The sequence below is a fragment of the Triticum aestivum genome, chromosome 2D (genome assembly GCF_018294505.1).
Source record: "Triticum aestivum cultivar Chinese Spring chromosome 2D, IWGSC CS RefSeq v2.1, whole genome shotgun sequence".
Lineage (NCBI taxonomy): Eukaryota > Viridiplantae > Streptophyta > Magnoliopsida > Poales > Poaceae > Triticum > Triticum aestivum.
In genome coordinates, this window is record NC_057799.1 from 524989255 (window position 1) to 525011555 (window position 22301).

General features: G+C 45.4%; 1 pseudogene; it reads right to left on the reverse strand.

The window, feature by feature from the left end:
* Positions 1-13911: 13911 nt before the first annotated feature.
* LOC123055885 (uncharacterized) lies at positions 13912-19351 on the reverse strand (annotated as a pseudogene).
* Between the last annotated feature and the right edge of the window lie 2950 nt (positions 19352-22301).

A 22301-nucleotide genomic window follows, 5' to 3' on the forward strand; every position in this document is an offset into this window, starting at 1 on the left:
CATGGCGACGCCATGGAAACCCAAGGGTCCGACAGACGTCTCCTCCGGTGACGCTGGCCTGGCTTGTCGCCAGAGGCCAGGCTCCGGCTATTTAAGGCGGACGGACGGCGTCTCGAAACCCTAGCCACACCCTCTTTCTTGGACTGTCCAAATCCACGCCACATAAAGCGGCGCTCGCAGGCGGCGCGATCCCAGCAATGAAAACGGAGATGGAGGTCAACTCCGGTGCCCCGAGCACCAAGAGGGGGGAGGCTCGCGCCACCGGCGACGCCTTCCTCTGGTGGTTTGGCGGTAGCGGCTGGAAGCGGCGAGGGTGCGCCTACTGGATCCAAGGATCAAGAAGAGCAGTCTGGTCCCGACCGCACCAGCGACCTCCCGGACGGTGTCCTCGGTGAGATCATATCCCGTCTGTCCACTAAGGAAGGCGTTCGCACTCAAATCCTCGCACATCGGTGGCGCCCTGTTTGGCGCGCCACTCCTCTGAATCTGGACTGCCATGAGATCCCTGTCCCATGTCTTTTTAACCCTCTAGATCAAGTACATTTCGAGTTGGTCACCGCGAACTCCGCCACACCGGAGGAACTCGTCTGCGTAACATACACTGGAACTTTTTTTTTAGGAGAACATGTCGGTGAAGATAATTCATATGATGATTCGTACCTTCCAGAGGCCATCCTCTCCGGGTGTCAGAGTGCAGTTCGCCGCCTTTGCATTCCGGCATCCTACCTCGACTGCAGGCACTCCACGGTCGACGACTAGCTTCGATCCCCAAGACTGAAGAATCTCCAGGTGCTCGAGTTTTACTACATGTTCCCACCATGCTTGAGACAACATGACATAGGGCCATTCTCATGCCCTTCTCTCATGCCATCACTACCAGCATTAAACCCTCAGATTTCCTCCTCTCTCCAAACCATCGCCTTTGCTCTTTGCAAGTTACCAGACAATTATGTATGGGTGCTTAAACTACCACTGCTCAGGAGACTCTCGCTAGTAGATGTTGATGTATCAGACGTCTCATTACAAAGCAACATTAGCTCTACTTCTCCTACACTTGAGTCTCTGCTGCTTGTTTGGACAGTCAGGCACCATTGCATTAGAATAAACTCACCTAGCCTTATAAGCATCGGCATTTCTGGTTACTATGGGAAAATTGTTATAGAAGATTCCTCGTCACTTCAACGGTTGCTTTGTGATGGTGATTGCAAAAAGTTGCGGATAGTTATCATCTCTGCACCTAAACTGCAGGTCATGGACAAATTATCTAATATTTTATGTGAATCCGGCGTCACAAATGACCGTATAATTATTCAGGTACTGATTTTCAACAATACTTTCACCTCCATTCATTGGTACGAACAAGTTCCATGCAATTCAACCTTTACTCTACTAATATTATGTTTTATTCTACATGAAGTGTTTGCCGGCAGTCAGCACATCCACAGCGGTTCATTCTATCAAGACGTTGTCTATCAGCATGGATTATGACCTGCACGCAGTCTTTTCCTTGGTGGAACACTTCCGAAGCTTGGAAAACCTGTATATCGAGGTGATGCTTCTCACACAAATTGCAAAACACATACCATGCATGGTGTAGAACTCCATTCAACAAAAAAACATCACATACATTTGTATGTAATGGACAAAGGTGTATATAGTCATGGACCAGTATTAGGACAAAACTAAAAAAAGCTTTTATTACAACAGAGGTTATACTTCAATTGCTCTCCCAGCAGAATCTCTCTTTATGGAGCTTAACCATTTCAAATATTCATGTTTATTCAGGAAATAGCCTCTAATGAAGAAAGTCTTGCGAACGACTGTTCTTGCAAGCACCATCATGACGTTCGTTTGAAGTCACTGACACTGGAAAGCTATGTTCAATGCGAGAAAAGCATTCGATTTGCGAAATTCTTTATTCTCAACGCAGCACAGCTGCAGACTATGAGGATCAAGTTTCTTCTTCAGGAAGACTTCACAGAAGAATTCTACAAACAGCAATAAGACGTGCTTCAGTGGGACAAAAAGGCTTCTAAACATGCTTGCCTTAGGTTGTCGCCAAGTTGCAACCATGGGAACTTGGATCTAAGGCACGCATGTGTTGAGCACCTGGATTTAAAGGATCCATTCACTTGTAAGTGCTGAAAACAGTGCTGGAGTGAGATGTCGCCGCCACTTTCCGGTTTGGAATTTACGTAGGTGTGGTGAAACAATGCCCGTACCTTTTTTCCTCAATCTGTAACCTTGCCAACAGCGAACTCGGTATTTCGGTCGATGGCTAAACGGTCTTTTGCTCATGTCGTACACTTCATTAACTAAAAGGGCTTCAAGTCTCTGCAGCCACGGCTATGTACATTTGTGACTTTCTGTGTTTCAGTGATAAGGGTCACAGGAACAAGCGTCAAATCCGCAAAGGCATTGTGTGGTATTATATAGAGTCATGTTCGCTTGTGCTAGCGTTTGTGTTCCGAATGATTCAGTGAACCAAGGTTTGTCAGCAAACACACAGACGATCATGACTTCGTAGAAAAGTGATTCGAGACGCACTGTTCTACCTGTCACACAGACACGACCATGGCAAACGCACGGTTTGCCACGAACCACACAATGGCCGTGAAGTGATACGACGCGCATTGTTCTACATGCCACACAGGCACGCCCATGATTCCACGTGCTTCAGTAGCACGTAAAGACGTAATTCTTTCACAGGAAACGCCGGGAACCTACTGCCAGGCACTATATCTATTTGTAAAACAGAAACGCAAACACAACCGTGACCCGTTGTGTTTGAAATCTTTGCATCACAGAAGCACCGCGTGAAGGCACATGAAGTACGGTTGGACACGCATCGCAAGCACGGTTATGCACATGAGGTACGGTTAGGCACAGTGCATGGACATAATTGCAGATGTCACCGCTGTTGCGCGTTTTTTAAAAGCACGGTCTTGCACTCTTTGTGTTTCGGTGTTTCAGTCATTAGGGTCATAGCCACGGGCGTCAAATCCACAAAGGCATCGTGTGTTATTAAATAGAGTCATGTTCACTTGTGTTTGTGTTCCGAATGATTCAGTCGACTCATTCAGACGGAGAAGCACGGACGAGCAGCCCATGAAGGCATACTTTAGTAATAGGCAGGGCCACAATCATGCGTTTATTGCGCATGGTCGATGGTATTACACAGAGTCATGCTCGCCTATGAGACTCGATCAGACGAAGATGCACGGGCATCTAGCCCACAGAACTGAACCTTTGTCTTACGCACAGCCACGGGCGTTTACTCTATGAAGCACAGAATTGCCTATATGAGAGACGCTGATTTTAAAAGCTTATTTCTTGTATTTAAAAGCACAGACGTGAAGTCCATACAGACACGGTTCCATACTTAGTTGCGCCATGCTTCTTTCTTGATAAAGTCTCTGCAGCCACGGTTATGTGCGTTTATGACTTTCTGTATTTTAGTGATAACGGTCGTAGACACGGGCATCAAATCCACAAAGGCATCATGTGGTATTATATAGGGTCATGTTCGCTTGTGTCTGTTTTCCGAATGATTCCGTCGACTCGTTTAGACGGAGAGGCACAGACGAGAAGCCCATGGAGGCATACTTGAGTATTAGGCAGAGTCACGTTCGTGCGTTTACTACAGAAACATAACAGAATTGGATTCAGATGTGAACCCTCACTGTTTACTTTGTTGGGCAATCAATGACCGAACCAAGAGACACTGTCCTTAAAAGCACGGGCAAGAACTCTCTGCAACCACGGTTCTATACCAAAGAGCCACTGTCAAACGCATGGAAGTCATGCAACGAGGGCCACACTTTTAGTAGCAGAAAAAGCACTTTATCAGCTGGCGTTGCTCCTTTGCTACGCGCACAGTAGGGTGGCTATGGAAGGCATGTTATTCAAGCAGAGAACGAACATCATGATGTCACGACAAGGTCAAAACCATGGTTGTGAGTCTGCATTGTCACGTCTAGAATCCTCGAGACGCATTTGGGTGTGGCCTGTTGAGTAGAAACTCGGTTGTGCGGTCACCAGAGGCACTACGTAACGCCCCGTGAAACAGGTTTGGTTGACCGCTGGGGTGGCTATCTATGCTTTCAGCTCTTTTCATCTCTCCTGTGTCGCAGCAGAGACACATGGTTCTATTCTTACACCATCCAACTTCATAAAGAAACGGCTGCAAAAATTTACAAGCAAACCTATCGCCCTTATAATATTTTCTCAGCTGAGTAATAAAAATACCTAAACAAGCAAAATCTGTTCTTCTTAAATTTGTTTTGTTTCTACAACTTCACCAAATAAACTTACAAGCCGTTTTTTATAACCACCGAACGAGGAGCAGAAACAGTGCAGCGGCTCAAATACAGCTCCATCAGTGCAAGGCTCAACTGCAGCTCCTCAGTGTGTATGGCAGGTACATACGAGAAGCACTCCTCTACCTGCAACACAGGCACGGATGTGCATCCATTCTGTGCATGCCAGGTACATACGACAGGCACTGTCGTACATACAACACAGGTACGGTTACACGTACAGCGAGCATTTGTCCACTGAAAAATTAAAACAACTTTATATATTTTAACCTTGGTGCCACAGCATTTTATAGTCCTTCGGCCCGTACAAAGACGCAAAACCACACACTTCCTTCATGGCTGCACGCAACACAAAAACAGACAAGCCTACACACGGTGCAAAGACTACAACGGTTCTTTGATAAAGTTTACATAAAACCCAAGCTCAAGAGAGCGCAACAACAAATAACTCCATACACCTGGACAACTAACACAAGGCCTGGTTTCAGCATCCACACCTGAACGGAACCGTCAAATCCAGGTATTCAACACTCCTCATTCTTAAATGCGGACGCGCGTGGCTGCAACTTGATGATAATCTAAGACGTGCACGTTTAGAAGCCCTTCTATGCCACTCCAGAACCCTTTGTTTCTTTTCATAAAACACTCCCGTGAACTCTGCGGGAGGGGAGGTAAACTTAATGGTCATGATCTCCAGATCCTTTGCACTAAGAACAAAGAACATCGCAAATTCAGCGTAACTCCCGGAGCGAACATAATCTTCCAGCGATACTGTCTTCAGACAAACGTCGTGATGTTTGAGAAACTGCCGGTACTTACGACGCCATTTTTTTTTCACCATGAGAAATCAACAATCCCTAAAATATAAATGATAGGTTGAAAATACTTAGCGTCTATAAAAAGAGATACAGACCATCAAAAAACCAAATGAAACAATTTGTTCTACCACTTCCGTAACAAGAAGTTAGACATAGACTTGTCTATGTATGGATATATCCAATAATAAATCATGTGTAGATACGGGTGCATCAATTTCAGTCAAAATTAAGAAAAGCATTTTGAAAAGGAACGAGTACTACAGTATGCACATTTCTGAAGATCATCACCTCGACAAACAAGTTCTCCAGTTTTGGAAAGCACTGCAGCAATTCAACGACAATGTCCACCTTATGATCGATATAGATAAGCAAGGTCTTCACAGATTGACGCATTGTTGTTAGACTGACTGCCTTCAAACCCTTGATGCAAAATGACAGAAGGTGGATCACAAAACTAATAGAATAAAGGTTGGATGAAATAAAACTTGTTTCCTCATAAACAAAGTGAAGCTGGAAGTATCGTGAAAACTCAATACCTCAAGACACGTGAGACGACATGGATACGGTTCAGACGTAGAGACACCGGTTAACTCCAAGTCCTGACTCTGCATGAAGAATAGAACATAGACCATCAAATTAATAGAACAAACATCGAAACAAGTGCAGCTCTGTTCCAATATGAAGGAAAGGCAGTACCTCAAGACGCGTCAAGGGAGGCACGAACACGAATTCACCCAACGCCTCCAGTTTAGGTGCAGAGACAACAGTTATCGAACAGTCGTAGACCAGACAATCAACAATCAACCGTCGAACCGAAGGGGCATCCTCAATAATGAGTTCTCCGTATGGACAACAAATGCCAATGCTTACAAGGTTAGACGAGTTTATTGTGCCGTGACGACCTCCCCTATTGCAAACAAGCAGGAGAGACTCAAGTGCAGGGCAACTAGAGTGGATTATGCTTTGCAGCGAGGCGTCTGATATGTCAACTTCCACAAGCGAGAGTCTTTTCACCAGTGGTAGCTTAAGCATCCCAACGTAATTGTCCGGTATTTGGCAAAGAGCAAAGGCCAGAGTGTGGAGAGAGGAAGAAAACCGAAACACGGACTCCGGTGCCGAGGGCATAGATGAAGTGCATAGATCCAGTAATGTTACCTCTTGCGTCAGAAATATTGGGCAGAGGTAGTAGAACTCAACAACCTGGATATTGTTCAGCTTCGAGGATCGGAGCCAGGCATCAACGGTGGAGGGTCTGCACTTAGGTAGCACGCCGGGACAGAGAGGCGGCTAACAGAGCCAGCATGGCCGGACAGAATGGATTCCGGAAGACTGACAACATTAGAGACACGATTTCGACCGGAATAGCATTTGTGAACGCGCTCCTTGGTGAAGGCGGACATATGAGATATGGACTCGATATGAACTTTTTCTCCATCATTAAAAAGACGAGAGACAGAGATCTCGCGGCAGTCGAGATTCAGAGGAGCATTGGGCCACAAAGGACGCCAGCGGCGTGCGACCATAACTTTCCAATTACGAGTACGAGAATTGAAAGACATGAAAATTCTCAATTCTCTACGGCGTCTAGTAGATAGAAACAAGAAAATCAGAAGAATCTTTCTCTCTATTCACTATCATTCCGCGTGATTCGAGTACGGATGCCATCCTTGATGGGAAGACGAGAGATGATCTCACCTAGGATGCCGTCGGCGAGATCGCTGATGCGATCCGCACGACATCCCTCTTCTTCCTCCTCGGATCAAGAGGGAGCACGGTCGCCGCTTCCATCCCCTCCGACGACCAGCACACCACCAGAAGGCGGCGTCGCCGGAGGCACCACTCTCGACCTCTTGATGCTACGAGCAGCGCTTTCCATCTCCGCCTCCGTTGCTGGGGTGGCGCCGCCCACGACCAGTGCTCACTGAGGTGGATCTGGAGAAATGGATTACAACCTGTTGACCCATGAAACGACATAAATACCCACGACGGGGAGCGGAGGGGTCCAGATTAATTACCTCTTTTTTTCTTTTGACGGGAAGGTCCGGGTTAATTACTACTCGTAACAAGTAAAAGGTAGGTGGCTGCTTGAAACATTAAATAGAGCCACGGCTTTCAAGGTACGAGATGCACGGTTGAAGACGCAGACCAGGCACGGCCGTGCCCGTCCGTGTTTTAATTATTTACGGCACACATTCAATAGAAGAATTTGTTTGAGGCCGGAAGCACGGTTCTACAGTCATCTTCCCTCTGCGAGCAGCAAAATTTTCCACGGGCACGTTGACAATTAAGTCACTAGAAGATTCAAGGTCGTGCCTCTGCTTTGCAGATGATTCTGCTGAAATGTTCACGGACAAAACCAATGAAGCGTGGCAGAGGCACGGCTTGTCATGTACTAGACACACGGTCCTCCCTTCGGCATTGTAACGCACTGTTCTACATGCCACACACGCATGTAGAACAGTTCGGGTCTATGTTCGTGTCTCTTTGTGTTCCAAATGATTCCGTTGACTCTATCACCAGCGGAGGCACGGTATGGAGGACCAGAGAGGCATGATTGCGTTTTACGCGGGGTCACAATTGTCACAGGCACGGGCGTGCCCCTCCGTGTTTTAATTTTTTACTGCACATACATACATTAAAAGAATTTGTTCCACGCCGGAAGCATGGGTGGGCAGCACACAAAGACATCGTGCGATATTATATAAAGTCATGTTAGCTTGTGTCTGTGTTCCGAACGATTCCGTCGACTCGTTTAGACGGAGAGGCACGGACGTGAACCCGTGGAGGCATGGTGTGGTATTACATAGAGTCACGTCCGTGCGTTTACTGCAGAAACACAACGGAATTGGATTCAGATGTGAACCCTCACTGTTTACTTTCTGAGGCAATGAATGGACGATCCGAGAGACACTGTCCTTAAAAGGACGGGCAAGAACTCTGTACAACCACGGTTCTGTTACCAAGGAGCCACTGTCAAACACACAGAAGTGAAGCAACGAGGACCACGCTTTTAGTAATAGAAGAAGCACTCTATCGACTGGCGTTGCTCCTTTGTCAGGCGCACAATAGGACGGCTGTGGAAGGCACATTTTTCAGGCAGAGAACGAACGTCACGATGCCACGACAAGGTGAAAGCATGGTTGTACAGATGCACTGTTGAACAGTCACAGCTTTGATTATACAATATGCACTGTTGAACACGCAGACCAGGAACGGTGTGCCCCTCCAAGTTTTAATTTTTTACGACACATACATACATTAAAAGAATATGTTCCACGCCGGAAGCACAGGTGGGAAGCACACAAAGGCATCGTGCGGTATTATATAGAGTCATGTTAACTTGTGTCTGTCTTCTGAACGATCCCGTCAACTCGTTCAAACGTAAACACGCGGGGCATGGTGTGGTATTACATAGAGTCACTTCCGTGCATTTACCATGCAACCGTGAGAGTCACGGTTGAACACTGACCAGTGGCATGGCCGTGGCTGCCTGTGCCATTCGGTTATTTTTATCTCTGTGTCACGCAGCAGAGAAGCATGCTTGTATGCTTACAACATCCAACTTCATAAAGAAAGGGTTGCAAACATTTACAAACAAACCTATCGCCCTTATAATATTTTCCTAGCTAAGTAATAAAAATACCTAAACAAGCAAAATCTGTTAAGCTTACATTTGCTTTGTTTCTACAACTGCACCAAATAAACTTACAAGCCGTTTTTTATAACCACAGTACGAGTACCAGAAACAGTGCAGCGGCTCAAATGCAGCTCCATCAGTGCAAGGCTCAGCTGCAGCTCCTCAGTGTGTATGGCAGGTACATACGAGAAGCACTCCTCTACCTGCAACACAGGCACGGATGTGCATCCATTCTGTGCATGACAGGTACATACGACAGGCACCGTCGTACATACAACACAGGTACGATTACACGTACAGCGAGCATTTCTCCACTGAAAAATTAAAACTACTTTATATCTCTTAACCTTGGTGCGACAGCATTTTATGGTCCTTCGGCCCGTACAAAAGCCGCAAAACCACACATTTCCTTCATGGCTGCACGCAACACAAAAACAGACAAGCCTACACACGGTGCAAAGACTACAACGGTTCTCTGATAAAGTTTACATAAAACCCAAGCTCAAGAGAATGCAACAACAAATAACTCCATACACCTGGACAACTAACACAAGGCCTGGTTTCAGCATCCACACCTGAACGGAACCGTCAAATCCAGGTATTCAACACTCCTCATTCTTAAATGCGGCCGCGCGTGGCTGCAACTTGATGATAATCTAAGATGTGCACGTTTAGAAGCCCTTCTATGCCACTCCAGAACCCTTTGTTGCTTTTCACAAAATACTCCCGTGAACTCTGCGGGAGGGGAGGTAAACTTAATGGTCCTGGTCTCCAGATCCTTTGCACTAAGAACAAAGAACATCACAAATTCAGTGTAACTCCCGAAGCGAACATAATCTTCCATCGATACTATCTTCAGACAAACGTCGTGATCTTTGAGAAACTGCCGGTACTTACGACGCCATTTGTTTTCTTCACCATGAGAAAGCAACGATCCCTAAAATATAAATGATAGGTTGAAAATACTTAGCGTCTATAAAAAGAGATACAGACCATCAAAAAACCAAATGCAACAATTAGTTCTACCACCTCCGTAACAAGAAGTTAGACATATACTTATCTATGTATGGATGTATACAACAATAAATCATGTGTAGATACGGGTGCATCAATTTCAGTCAAAATTAAGACAAGCATTTCAAAAAGGAACGAGTACTACATAATGCAAATTTCTGAAGATCATCACCTCGACAAACAAGTTCTCCAGTTTTGGAAAGCATTGCAGCAATTCAATGACGGTGTCCACCTTATAATACATGTAGATAAGCAAGGTCTTAACAGATTGACACATTGTTGTTAGACTGACTGCCTTCAAACCCTTGATGAAAATTAACAGAAGATGGATCACAAAACTAATAGCATAAAGGTTGGATGAAATAAAACTTGTTTCCTCACAAATAAAGTTAAGCTGGAAGTATCATAAAAACTCAATACCTCAAGACACGTGAGACAACATGGATACGGTTCAGACGCAGAGACAGCGGTTACCTCCAAGTCCTGACTCTACATGAAGAATAGAACATAGACCATCAAATTAGTAGAACAAACATCGGAACAAGTACAGCTCTGTACCAGTATTAAGGAAAGTCAGTACCTCAAGACACTTCGAGGGAGACACAAACACGAATTCACCCACCGTCTCCAGTTTAGGTGCAGAGACAACGATTATCGAACAGTCGTCAACCAGACAATCAACAATCAACCGTCGAAGCAAAGGGGCATCCTCAACAATGAGTTCTCCGTGTGGACAACAAATGCCAATGCTTACAAGGTTAGACGAGTTTATTGTGACGCGACGACCTCCTCTATTGCAAACAAGAAAGAGAGACTCAAGTGCAGGGCAACTAGAGTGGATTATGCTTTGCAGCGACGCGTCTGATATATCAACAGCCACAAGCGAGAGTCTTTTCACCAGTGGTAGCTTAAGTGTCCCTACGTAATTGTCTGGTATTTGGCAAAGAGCAAAGCCGAGGGTGTGGAGAGAGGAGGAAAACCGAAACACGGACTCCGGTGCCGAGGGCGTAGTTGAAGTGCATAGGTCCAATAGAGTTACCTCTTGCGTCAGAAATTCTGGGAAGAGGTAGTAGAACTTAAGAACCTGGATATTGTTCAACTTCCAGGATCGGAGCCATGCATCAACGGTGGAGGGCCTGCACTGTAGGTAGCACGCCGGAATAGAGAGGCGGCTAACCGTGCCAGCATGGCCGGACAGAATGGATTCCGGAAGACTGACAACAGGATTTCGACAGAGCCGCGTTCCGGAATAGCATTTGCGAACGGGCTCCTTGGTGAAGGCGCACAGATGAGATATGGTCTCGATATGAACTTTTTCACCATCGTTAAAAAGACGAGAGTTAGAGATCTCGCGGCAGTCGAGATTCAGAGGAGCGATGGGCCACAAAGGACGCCAGCGACGTGCGAGGATTCGAGTACGGATGCCATCCTTGATGGGAAGACGAGAGATGATCTCACCTAGGACACCGTTGGCGAGATCGCTGATGTGGTCCGCACGACATCACTCTTCTTCCTCATCGGATCGGGAGGGAGCACGGTCGCCGCTTCCATCCCCTCCGACGACCAACACACCACCAGAATGCGGCGTCACCGGTGGCGCCACTCTCGACCTCTTGATGCTACGAGCAGCGCTTTCCATCTCCACCTCCGTTGCTGGGGTGGAGCCGCCCACGACCAGTGCTCACTGAGGTGGATCTGGAGAAATGGATTACAGCCTGTCAATCCACGAGACGGCTTAAATACCCACGACGGGGAGCGGAGGGGTCCAGATTAATTACTTCTTCTATTTTTCTTTCTGACAGGGGGGCCTGGGTTAAGTACTACTCGTAGCAAGTCAATGGTAGGTGACTGCTTGAAACATTAAATAGAACCATGGCTTTCAAGGTACGAGATGCACTGTTGCACACGCAGACCAGGCACGGGCGTGCCCGTCCATGTTTTAATTATTTACGGCACACATTCAATAGAAGAATCTGTTTGACGCCGGAAGCACGGTTCTACAGTCATCTTGCCTCTACGAGCAACAAAATTTTCCACGGACACGTTCACATTTAAGTCAATAGAAGATTCAAGGCTGTGCCTCTGCTTTGCAAATGATTCTGCTGAAACGCTCCTGTCACGGCTTGTCACGTACCAAACACACGGTACGGCTTGGCATTGTCACGTACCAGACACACGGTCCTGCCTTTGGCATTGTGACGCATTGTTCTACATGCCACATAGGCATGTAGAACAGTTCGTGTCTACCTTCGTGTCTCTTTGTGTTCCAGATGATTCCGTTGACTCTAACACCAGGAGAGGCACGGTATGGAGGCCCAGAGAGGCATGCTTGCGTTTTACGCGGGACCAAAATTATCACAGGCACGGGCATGAAGCGCGTAAAGGCATGGTCGATGGTATTACATAGAGTCACGCTAACCTTTGTCTTACGTACAGACACGGGCGTTTACTCTGTGAGGCACGGAATGGCCTATACGAGAGACCCTGTTTTTAAAAGCGTATTTCCTTGTACGGGCATAAGCATGTGCATACAGCATAGAGGCACGGGCGTTTACTCTGTGTTTTAGTGTCAAGGGTCACAAGCACGGGCATAAAGCCCTCAAAGGTCTTCTAATTACATAGAGTCACGCACAGAGGTTTTCTAATTGTATTCATAATGAGTCGGTGGAGAGGCATGGTTTATTCTTACCCGGAGTCACGATGGTGCGATTATTACGGAAACCTAATAGAATCGGATGACTGTCCGTGTTACAATTGTTTTCGTTGTAAGATTTTAACTCAAATGCACGAACCGTCAAGTGTGTCAGTGTTTCAAGTCAGAGGTCACCTTCGTGTCTCTTTGTGCTCCAAATGCATCCGTTGCTCTATAACCAGGAGTGGCACGGTAAATATGCTCAGGGAGGCATGCTTGTGTTTTACGTGGAGTCGCGTTCATGCGTTAATTGCGGAAACCCAACGTGCATGTTACAATTAAGTCACTAGAAGATTCAAGGCCGTGCCTCTGCTTTGCAGATGATTCTGCTAAAACGCGGACAAAACCAAGTGAATGAAGTGATGGCAGAACCACGGCTTTTCAAGAACGAGACACACGGTCCTGCCTTCGGCACTGCAAAGCACTATTCTACATGCCACACGCAGGCACGGCCGTGATTCCACATGCTTTAGTAGCATGTAAAGACGTGATTCTCCCACGGCAAACGCCGTGAACCTACTGCCAGGCACTATGTCCATTTGTAAAACAGAAACGCAAACACAACCGTGACCCGTTGTGTTTGAAATCTTTGCATCACAGAAGCATCGCATGAAGGCACATGAGGCACGGTTGGACACGCATCACAAGCACGGTTATTTGAATTACTTACAGTCATGCATTCATAACAGAAGAACATGCATTAGAACAGGCGAGGCCCAGTTACCACGAAAGCCACGGTTATGCAGCCCCAGAAGAACGACCTAGATTATGTGCTTAAAAACGTTTTCGTTCCATAACGGCGGGCGTGACCATGCAACCGTGAGAGTCACGGTTGAACACTCACCGGTGGCATGACCGTGGCTGCCTGTGCCCTTAGGTTATTTTTATCTCTCTGTCACGCAGCAGAGAAGCATGCTTGTATGCTTACAACATCCACGTTCAGAAATCGACGCGGCTGCGGAAAATAACAAGGAAACCTGTGCCTCTGATATTTTTGTCCGCCGAGTAAAAAATACATAAAGAAGCAAAAGGCGTTCTTATTTAAATTTGTTTTGTTTCTATAACTGCAGCAAATTAACTTACAAGCCGTTCTTATAACCACAGCACAAGAAAATAAACAATCGACAACCGCCCGCCCTCCCCACCAATTGCTTGCTATTTCATCGCTCCATGTGCGGCCTTGTTTTTGAATGTTCAGCGATCCATTCTTCCTTCTCGACCCTTGTGCAACCCCACCCTTCTGCGTAGCTATTCAACCTATTTACGTGTAAAATTAATATTCATACATAAAAACAAAGCGAAAGATTGCGGTCATCACTATTTTTTGCTTACGTCCTGTTTAAGCTGCATTATTACCTTTTAATTTTTCTATTCGTACTGTTCTCCGGTACCAAAAAGTCTCCACTCAGACCTTTCCTTTCTGAAAATGGACTACGCAGATTCCGTGCCTTGTCCCGGGCTTCCCTGTACGCATTCTGTGTGCCTGGCTTGTGTGATGTTTGATTCTGGCGTAGATGCAAGACTTTGGTAAATGCTCCCTGCTGTCAGTGGCGTCGTTGGAGTTGCTGGCGTCTGACGTCTTCCTCCTGGGCTTGGAGTGCATTGTCCTGAGCCATTTGATGTCCCCGATGGTGTTGTCGATGTTGTCGGCCATTTCATTGACCTTGCCCTCTTCTCCTGCTGCGATTTCCTCTTTTCCTCTTCAATCCTCATCCTCTCCTGGACTTCTGGGTTATCCGGGCAGTTTGTTTTCCTGTGACCCTTTACTCCACAACAGCCGCACTTGGATGCGGCTTTGTTGCCTTTTCCTTTCTTCTCAGAACCAGCTTTGATTCGATCTCCTTTTTTCGTACCCTTTGAGCCACTCATGGGAGGGTTCTTGAGAGTTTCGGCAAGAATGCCTGTGTCTGGTTCCTCGGCAAGTGCCGCCATGACTTTTATTTTCATATCTACCGTACACTCACGCAGCACACGGTATGCCTTCTCTTTTCTGCAAGCATTTGAACAGATATCCGACAACTCAGCGTAAGCGAGGCCGAATCTCATAGTTTCATCGTCTTGTATGGTCATGCTATCACCTTGACTTGTAGACAGAACTTTCAGACTCTCTGATAGATTCCTGGTCCATCTGGGGATGACAAAGGATTTTGGAAGTTGATCGATCATGCCTGTTTGGTCCATCACCTTAAGCACATGGCAGCACTGAATGCCATCCCTACTCATTTTCTTGCAGCTGCAACTGTATATTTCTTTTTGCTCATCCACATCTACCCTGAACTCAGACCTGTCAAATTCCTCGCCCGGATATGGTTTCCACACTTTTTCTCCAGGCTCAATAATCTTTTTTTTAAATACTGCCTCCCCTTTGCCAGGTCAGAGCACTTGAAGTAAGTCCGGTTCCGTAGCTCCAGCTGGAATTTCCTGAAAATTTCATTCGTGTATACTTGACTTGCTTGTCTTTCAATCGGAAAACCCGTCTCTAGTGATGGCGCCTTCTCTTCTGTTCGGTGTCTTTTCTTGTCAAGCGTGGCGAGGCAATTTTGCTGAATCGTGTGATACGCATTAACAAACCTTTTTATAGTGTCCTTGTGGTCGACGTAATTCTTCCACATCGAATTCGTGCTCTCACTGCGAGTGGTTGTTGACGAGAAAGGATAGAAACAGTCCTTGAAGTAGGCCGGCACCCAAAAATTTCGGAGTTCCCATAGCGTGTTCAGGTGTTTGTTGCCTTCCGCCTTGTGCAGAGAAATTGCTGCTTTCCAGGCACGCTCAAACTCGTCTTGATCTAGTGAGTTTTTGACGATTCGAAATATATCATCAGACATCCCTGGGTGCTGCGCAAACACTGCTGCGTTATTTTCCTTCAGGTTCTTCCTAATATGCCACCAGCAGAACCTGTGCCTCGTCCTCGGAAGAGCTTCCTTTATTGCAGTCTTCATCGCCTGGTCCTGGTCTGTTATTATGTATTTCGGCTCTTTACCTCCCATTGCCTCGACAAACGTGCTTAGGAGCCACTTGAATGACCCTATTTTCTCATCCTTCAAAAGGCCTACTCCAAACAGGACGGTCGACCCGTGGTTGTCGACACCTATAATTGGTGCAAATGGCAAGCCATATATATTCGTAGAGAATGTGGTGTCAAAAGACACGAAATCTCCATATAGATCATAATTCATCTTACACAAGGAATCTGTCCAGAACAGGCTGCGCACTACATTGTTCTCTGTCTCTTCCACATGGTGGAATCCTGGCCTCCGCCTCTGCATATCAGCAAACACTTTCATGGTGTCTGCGATATCAGTGCCGCGCTCTCCAGCCCTGTCCCGGCATGCAATGTTGCTTATGTCAATCGTGTCGAACATAATTTCTCGCCTCGGTTTCCCCATGGCAGTAAAAATCTGCATAACCTTCCTTGGTTCTAACCTCACCTTCTGCAGCACTTGTATAAAGAATTTCTCCTGAGGTGTCATCTTCTTATAGCATCTCATGAACTTCAGCATCCAATCAGATGGGTGAAGCTGGTGGTTGTCCTCTAAACGAACGTTCTTCAGGTACCATTTCCTCCTATATGTATCCCTCTTGGCTGTTATTTGGACTGGGCAGCTTGTCCGGATCAAGCAGTTGCTCCTTCTCTCCTTAACATGTCTCTCAGTTGTTTTATTCTGCCCTTCCTTGGTGCACTGAAACACCTGCTTGTCAAGCTGCTGATCATATGTCGATCTTCTGCTCATTGATCACTTGGCAGCAAAGCCAACCTTTCTAGCATATCTGCAGAAAAACAAAAAGCACTCATCCAATGATCCGAATACCATACCACCCTATGGTTCGAACGCTTCGGTGACCTCCTGAATCGTTGGGTATATGCCTTCTTTAAACATGTCGTCCATTTCTTTCTCTACAATGGTCGGCGGTGCCATGATGATTCTGTCTACCGTGTCTTCGTTCGTCTGATCGCATTCACTTCTGACGACATCAGTCTCATCGCCAGCCACAGGTCCACTTACAGCGGAGCTGCTGCTGCTCTATTGTTTGTCACACGCAGCAGCGTCGTTTCTGCATGGCACGGCCAAATCCATAAATGAGTCTGCCTCTCCAATGTTGCATTGTGCAATGCTGCTCCCTGTTTCTCCGGCACTCGTGCAACCAAGCGACTGTGCTGCTTCTACCATGCAATCCGTGCTGGCGCTGTACGCTACTTGCTGCTGTGAACGTTGCGTTTCCTTTGAAATGGATGGAGAACTATTATATTTCTTTCCCTCATCTGTTATCCCCTCCGCCAAATCCTGAACACATGGCAAGAAACAGAATTAGGTGTCCAGAGCAGCATATGCATTTTTTTAACTTCTAAACAAAAGATTTATATGACTCATCAGGGCTGATCTGGTATACCAAAACCAGACCCGTGCCTCTTCACTGAGTATAAGCGGTACACCAGAGGCACTGTTCACATCACGAATGTGACCATGCTACACACACATCTGCACAAAGAGGCACAGGTGTGCTTCTGTTTACACCATACAACCGGAGAGGCACAACAACATCCTATATAAAAGAACAACTGCACATACAGCCGTACAAGACGGACAGCCGTCCTCCTGTTTTCCACTTTACCCTGTTCTCCCATAAAACTTTTTGTGTGTTGAATTGAAAAAGCATAGTTCCGACATCACCTTTGTTTTCCCATGCCTCTCTTGTCCAGCAAATCTTGGCGACAACCTCCGTGCATTGGTGATTTCGCTGACGATTTTGAATGCCATCGGAGATCCTTTGGAAGGACCCCTCATGTTGAACGCCACAGGTGATCCTTTCAAATGACCTTGCCTTATGTTTTCATCGATTCGTGGACTACCGCGATACTTGCTTCCTTCCTCGTACACCTGCGTGTGGAAGATACTGCAATTTAAATATACCAGACGAAAACAAAGAAAAAATTGCTCACAAAAAAATATACATTTGCTTTAAATGTTGTTGCACGTTCGTATATGCTGTCACCTGTATTGCTTTCTGATGCTGCTGTATGGTAGAGCTTATTGCTCCTATGTTTTATTTTGTCGCTGGGCTCTTCTTCCTTGTGCAAACCGTACCAAATCCTTGAACACCAATGCTTTTGTTGCAAATGATCCTTCTGCTTGCATCAAAGGAAATTCTGTTACCCTGCACCTCTTCATTATGACCGCCTACAAACGCTGGGCCGTCACAACATCCGTTCTGCGCCTTTGTGGGCATCTGTGTCTTCAAACCAAAAAATAATTAGAGGCACATGCGACTAAAACTTCCACGTACGTTAAAACCAGCGTTTGAAGTTTTCGTCGTTACCTGCACAATCTGGTTAGTGGAGTCTCTGCTGCTTAGAATGCTCCTCTTGGCAGGTGTCTGTTGCACACCATGCTCCTGCTTGGGGCGTTTGCCAAGAACTTGTATCTCACTCTTGACTGCAATTATTCCAGCCCGCATGGCATGTGTGTGTTTGATAGCATCTGCATCCTTGATCTTCTTCTCGTTTTGTAGTAAAAAAAATTCCACCTCTCGATACTCAACTGCAGAGTAGATGCACAGGATAAACAGATATTACAGCATTCATCCAGGATATATAAATCATTTTTGTTGTTGTTAATGATCTACTATTTGCTCAGTGGTGACACCTTGACAGCAAACGTCCCAGAAATAAAAGACCAAACACTAATGTTCAACTGCCTTACTATTACCTGCCTCCCATAATCCTTGCCGATGTCGTTCAAAGACCGACCGTCCCTGTTGTCCTGACCAGATGACGCACTCCTGAACATCTGCCCCGAAAAAGAGACGTAATAAATATAAAGGTTATAAACCTGCAGTATCAGTGTTGAAACTTTTCAAAGTCGATATCAACAGAAATATATTTTTAGTTCTATACAATTAACATATATAAATATATACATATATTAATTTTTAATTAAACTACAACCTCAACCAAAGTGAGATCCTCTGATGCTAATTTGCTTGTGCAACACTTAACACAAAGATAACCATGAAACCTAACAAAAGTAACAACCTCGTATTACAAGGACGAGAGGATACAAAACAAAAAACAAACTCAAATCAAAGCTACAGTGTAAAACTAAACAGTTTTATTCTATGAATCCCGACCACAACAAATTCATCAACGAATTGAATCTCGTGTATCAGGAATCGCCACGCAAAAGGTGCGTTGATAAATTTTTTACTAACCTTTGATTGCCGAATCTTATGCGCTGATTGTTCGGAAGTCACACCTTTCTAAATTGTGGGGGGATCTGCTTCCCTGCAGTTTGTCAGCGATCCCCTTCAATGATTTTGAATCTCGGAGAGAGAGAAAAGAGAAAGAGAGAGGGAGAGAGAAAGAAAGGAAGAAAGAAAGAAAGAGAGAGGCTACTTCATTTTTTTGCGTGCAGGAGAAGAATAACCTGATAGGTGGGGTGAGTTTTGTGACGCATGAGAGATGGGCATGTTTCTTGGGCGTGACGAGATGTGGTAGGTCGACTTCACTTGACCGTCGCCGACACTGACAAGTGGGCTCTCAGTTACTAATTCCTCTAAGTCTCTCACTAACTTGTGGGGTCGGCCTTATATGAGTCCTACGAGGAGTACCTCCATCTGAGGTGAGAAAATGTGGTAGGTGGACTTCAAACTCATACTGACATGTGGGCTCTCAAATAGTTCCCCAAGTATTTGACTAACCTGTGGGGTCGTCCGCAGATGAGTTCCAGATCTCTCTCCATCTAGCATCGGTGGCGACAGGCGAGCTCTCCAAAGGAAAGCCAGTCCTGATCCCTCCGCAGAGTTCGCTCGTCACTGAAAAATTATCGGTCTCCTTCATCTCACTCGCCGCGGATCTCCTGTTCAGGTAATCCATTGCATCATCACCATGATTATGCCACCGATTCAACGTTTGAACAAAAAAATAACCGGTGCTAGAAATTCCGCGGGCTACGTACACACCGCATGTGCGCAACACAGCAGGTGGGGCGCGATTTGAATATCGGTTCCGTATCCAATTATCTTCAGCTGGTCCGTGCTCAAACTGTTGCGCCGTGTTAACAGCAGAGGGGTTATGGATTTAAAATTAGGACTCAGCTAACCTCACTTTAACCATGCCAACTTCATGCTTGCGCTGTGGTTTTGCTAACTTGAGTTATATCTCCAGCCATGCAAAACTTAAGCACTCGTCTTAGCTAACCAATTAGAGACAGGTCAAATTATTTGTATAGATCCGCAATCTATAGCAGAGATCCAAAGGATTTACGTCTGTTTTTGCAAAGTAGTTACTAACTCAGAGTTAGAACCCGTCTTAGCTAACCAACCTGTTGATGATGGTCTCACATGCAGTGCTAACAACTGTCTTACATAGCTGACCTGGTAACGATGACGTCTCATGACCTCTTATGTAGAGTTCGATGAGATGGACTCCACCCCACAGCTGTCGAAGACTCAGTCTCAGTCTGTCGATGGCACGGAGATTGTCACCCAAGATTTCATGGTTCATGACCAACTAGAGACAGAGAGACTAAGGATCGAGTTAAAACGTGCAGCGCACAAAAAGCTTGTTGAGGAGTACAGGACAAAGAAGCAGCTTGCTGCCTCGAAGTAGGTGTTTTTTATCATGCATCTCGTGTGTGTCGTTGAAATTTCTTTGGAAATCAATGCCTCTCATTCTAGCTGCATTTTTAATCACGACTTAAATATTTATCTCTGTTTTGCTGACTCGGCGTTTATATGTAAGCTTCTGCCAGAAAAGCATGTGGTTCAACAATACATTTGCTAAAGGTCATTTCTTATCTTTGTCCACAGAGCTGCTGCAATGGGTGAATACGAAGAAGAGTTCAGCACAAAACTTAGCTTCCAGAAATTCATTTCTGTCTGTGAAAAGCTAACAGAACCACAAAAACAGCTTGTCAGAGATATTGGTTTTGGATACCTTCTAGATCTGTGCTGTCGCGAGCTTCCAAGGTGTTTCGTTCGCTGGCTTGTCCGCTATTTTGATTGCCCTTCCAGGTGTTTCATACTGCCTAGTGGATACAGATTCCTTATCAACTCGTACACCGTGCACCGGATCTTAGGAATTCCACTGGGCGGGCAGATTATCCCTAGAAAATGCTCAGAAGCTTTCAGATGTCAGGTTAAGTCTGAAACTCGGTGTGCTGGGCACGCTCCAAACATCAGAGAGTTAACTGATCTCATAACCCCAGAGCTGACAGGAGAAGTGTTTCAACGGGTTTTCGTGATGTTTGCAACAGCGGTATTTCTATGCCCAACGACATATGATTTCGTTAGCCCCGACTATTTAGCCGCTCTAGAAGGACCAGCAAGTAACATATCATCATATGATTGGTCCAATGTTGTCACAGAGAAACTGGTGACATCACTCCAGACCTTCAAGGACAAAGGATTCGCAGGCGCCCTGTGTGGCTGCCTCCTGATTCCAGTGGTTCGTTCACTAACTTGTACACTTATTTATACCCACAAGCAGCTACAAGAACATGATTAATTTTTACCTCTTCCCCACTTGTAGATAACGTATTTTGAGTACCTGGATACGAAGATTATGGACCTGGAACCTGACACTCCTGCAAGACTTGTCATGTGGGACACAGAGGCCATTAAGAATTATGCTAACATAGACAGCCTTTCAACAGAGGACGGAATTTTTGGGAAACACACGGTGAGTCAACTTTTCATCATTTTCCTTTGGCGAACTTTTCGACTCAACATAATGACTTAGCTGCCATGTATTAATTTGACTTGACTGTAATTCTTTCCTTCCACATGGCAGCTGAAAGACATTAGGCGCATGCCTTCCAACCACTGCCTGGCTTTCAGGCGCCATTTTTCCAAATGAGTCCCAGACTAGAAGCCTACATAGAAGAATTTGTGCCTCAAGAAAAACTTTGTTCCGTAAGTGATTTCCAGCTTCTGCACCTGATTTTATGTTTGAAATGATGTTCCCTAAGTTTTTATGAAACAGATACATGTCCTATTGTGTTCATCCAGACAGTTTCCTATAGTACGTTCGCTGTGCTTTTGTGTTAAAACCAGATGTGCTTCCTATAAGATGTTAGCTCTGCTTTTGTGTTAAAACCAGAAGTGCTTCCTATAGTACGTTAGCTGTGCTTTTGTGTTAAATATAAAAGTGCTTCCTATAGTAGCTTAGCTGTGCCTTTATGTTAAAACCAGAAGTGCTTCCTATAGGACGTTAGCCGTACTTTTGTGTTAAATATAGAAGTGCTTCCTATAGTACGTTAGCTGTGCTTTTGTGTTAAATATAAAAGTGCTTCCTATAGGACGTTATCTGTGCCTTTGTGTTAAAACCAGAAGTGCTTCCTATAGGACGTTATCTGTGCTTTTGTGTTAAAACCAGAACTGCTTCCTATAATATGTTAGCCGTGCTTTTGTGTTAAATATAAAAGTGCTTCCTATAGTACGTTAACTGTGCATTTGTGTTAGATATACAAGTGCCTCCTATAGTACGTTAGCTGTGCTTTGGTGTTAAAACTAGAAGTGCTTCCTATAATACGTTAGCCGTGCCTTTGAGTTAAAACTAACAGTGCTTCCTATAGTACGTTAGTTTTTGTGTTAAAACTAGAAGTGCTTTCATATAATACGTTACCCGTGCCTTTGCGTTAAAACTAACAGTGCTTCCTATAGTACGTTAGCTGTGCTTTTGTGTTAAAACTAGAAGTACTTCCTATAATAGACTAGATGTGCCTTTGCGTTAAATATAGAAGTGCTCTCTATAGTATGTTACCTGTGCTTTTGTGTTAAAACTACAGGTACTTCCTATAGAACGTTAATTGTGCCTTTGTGTT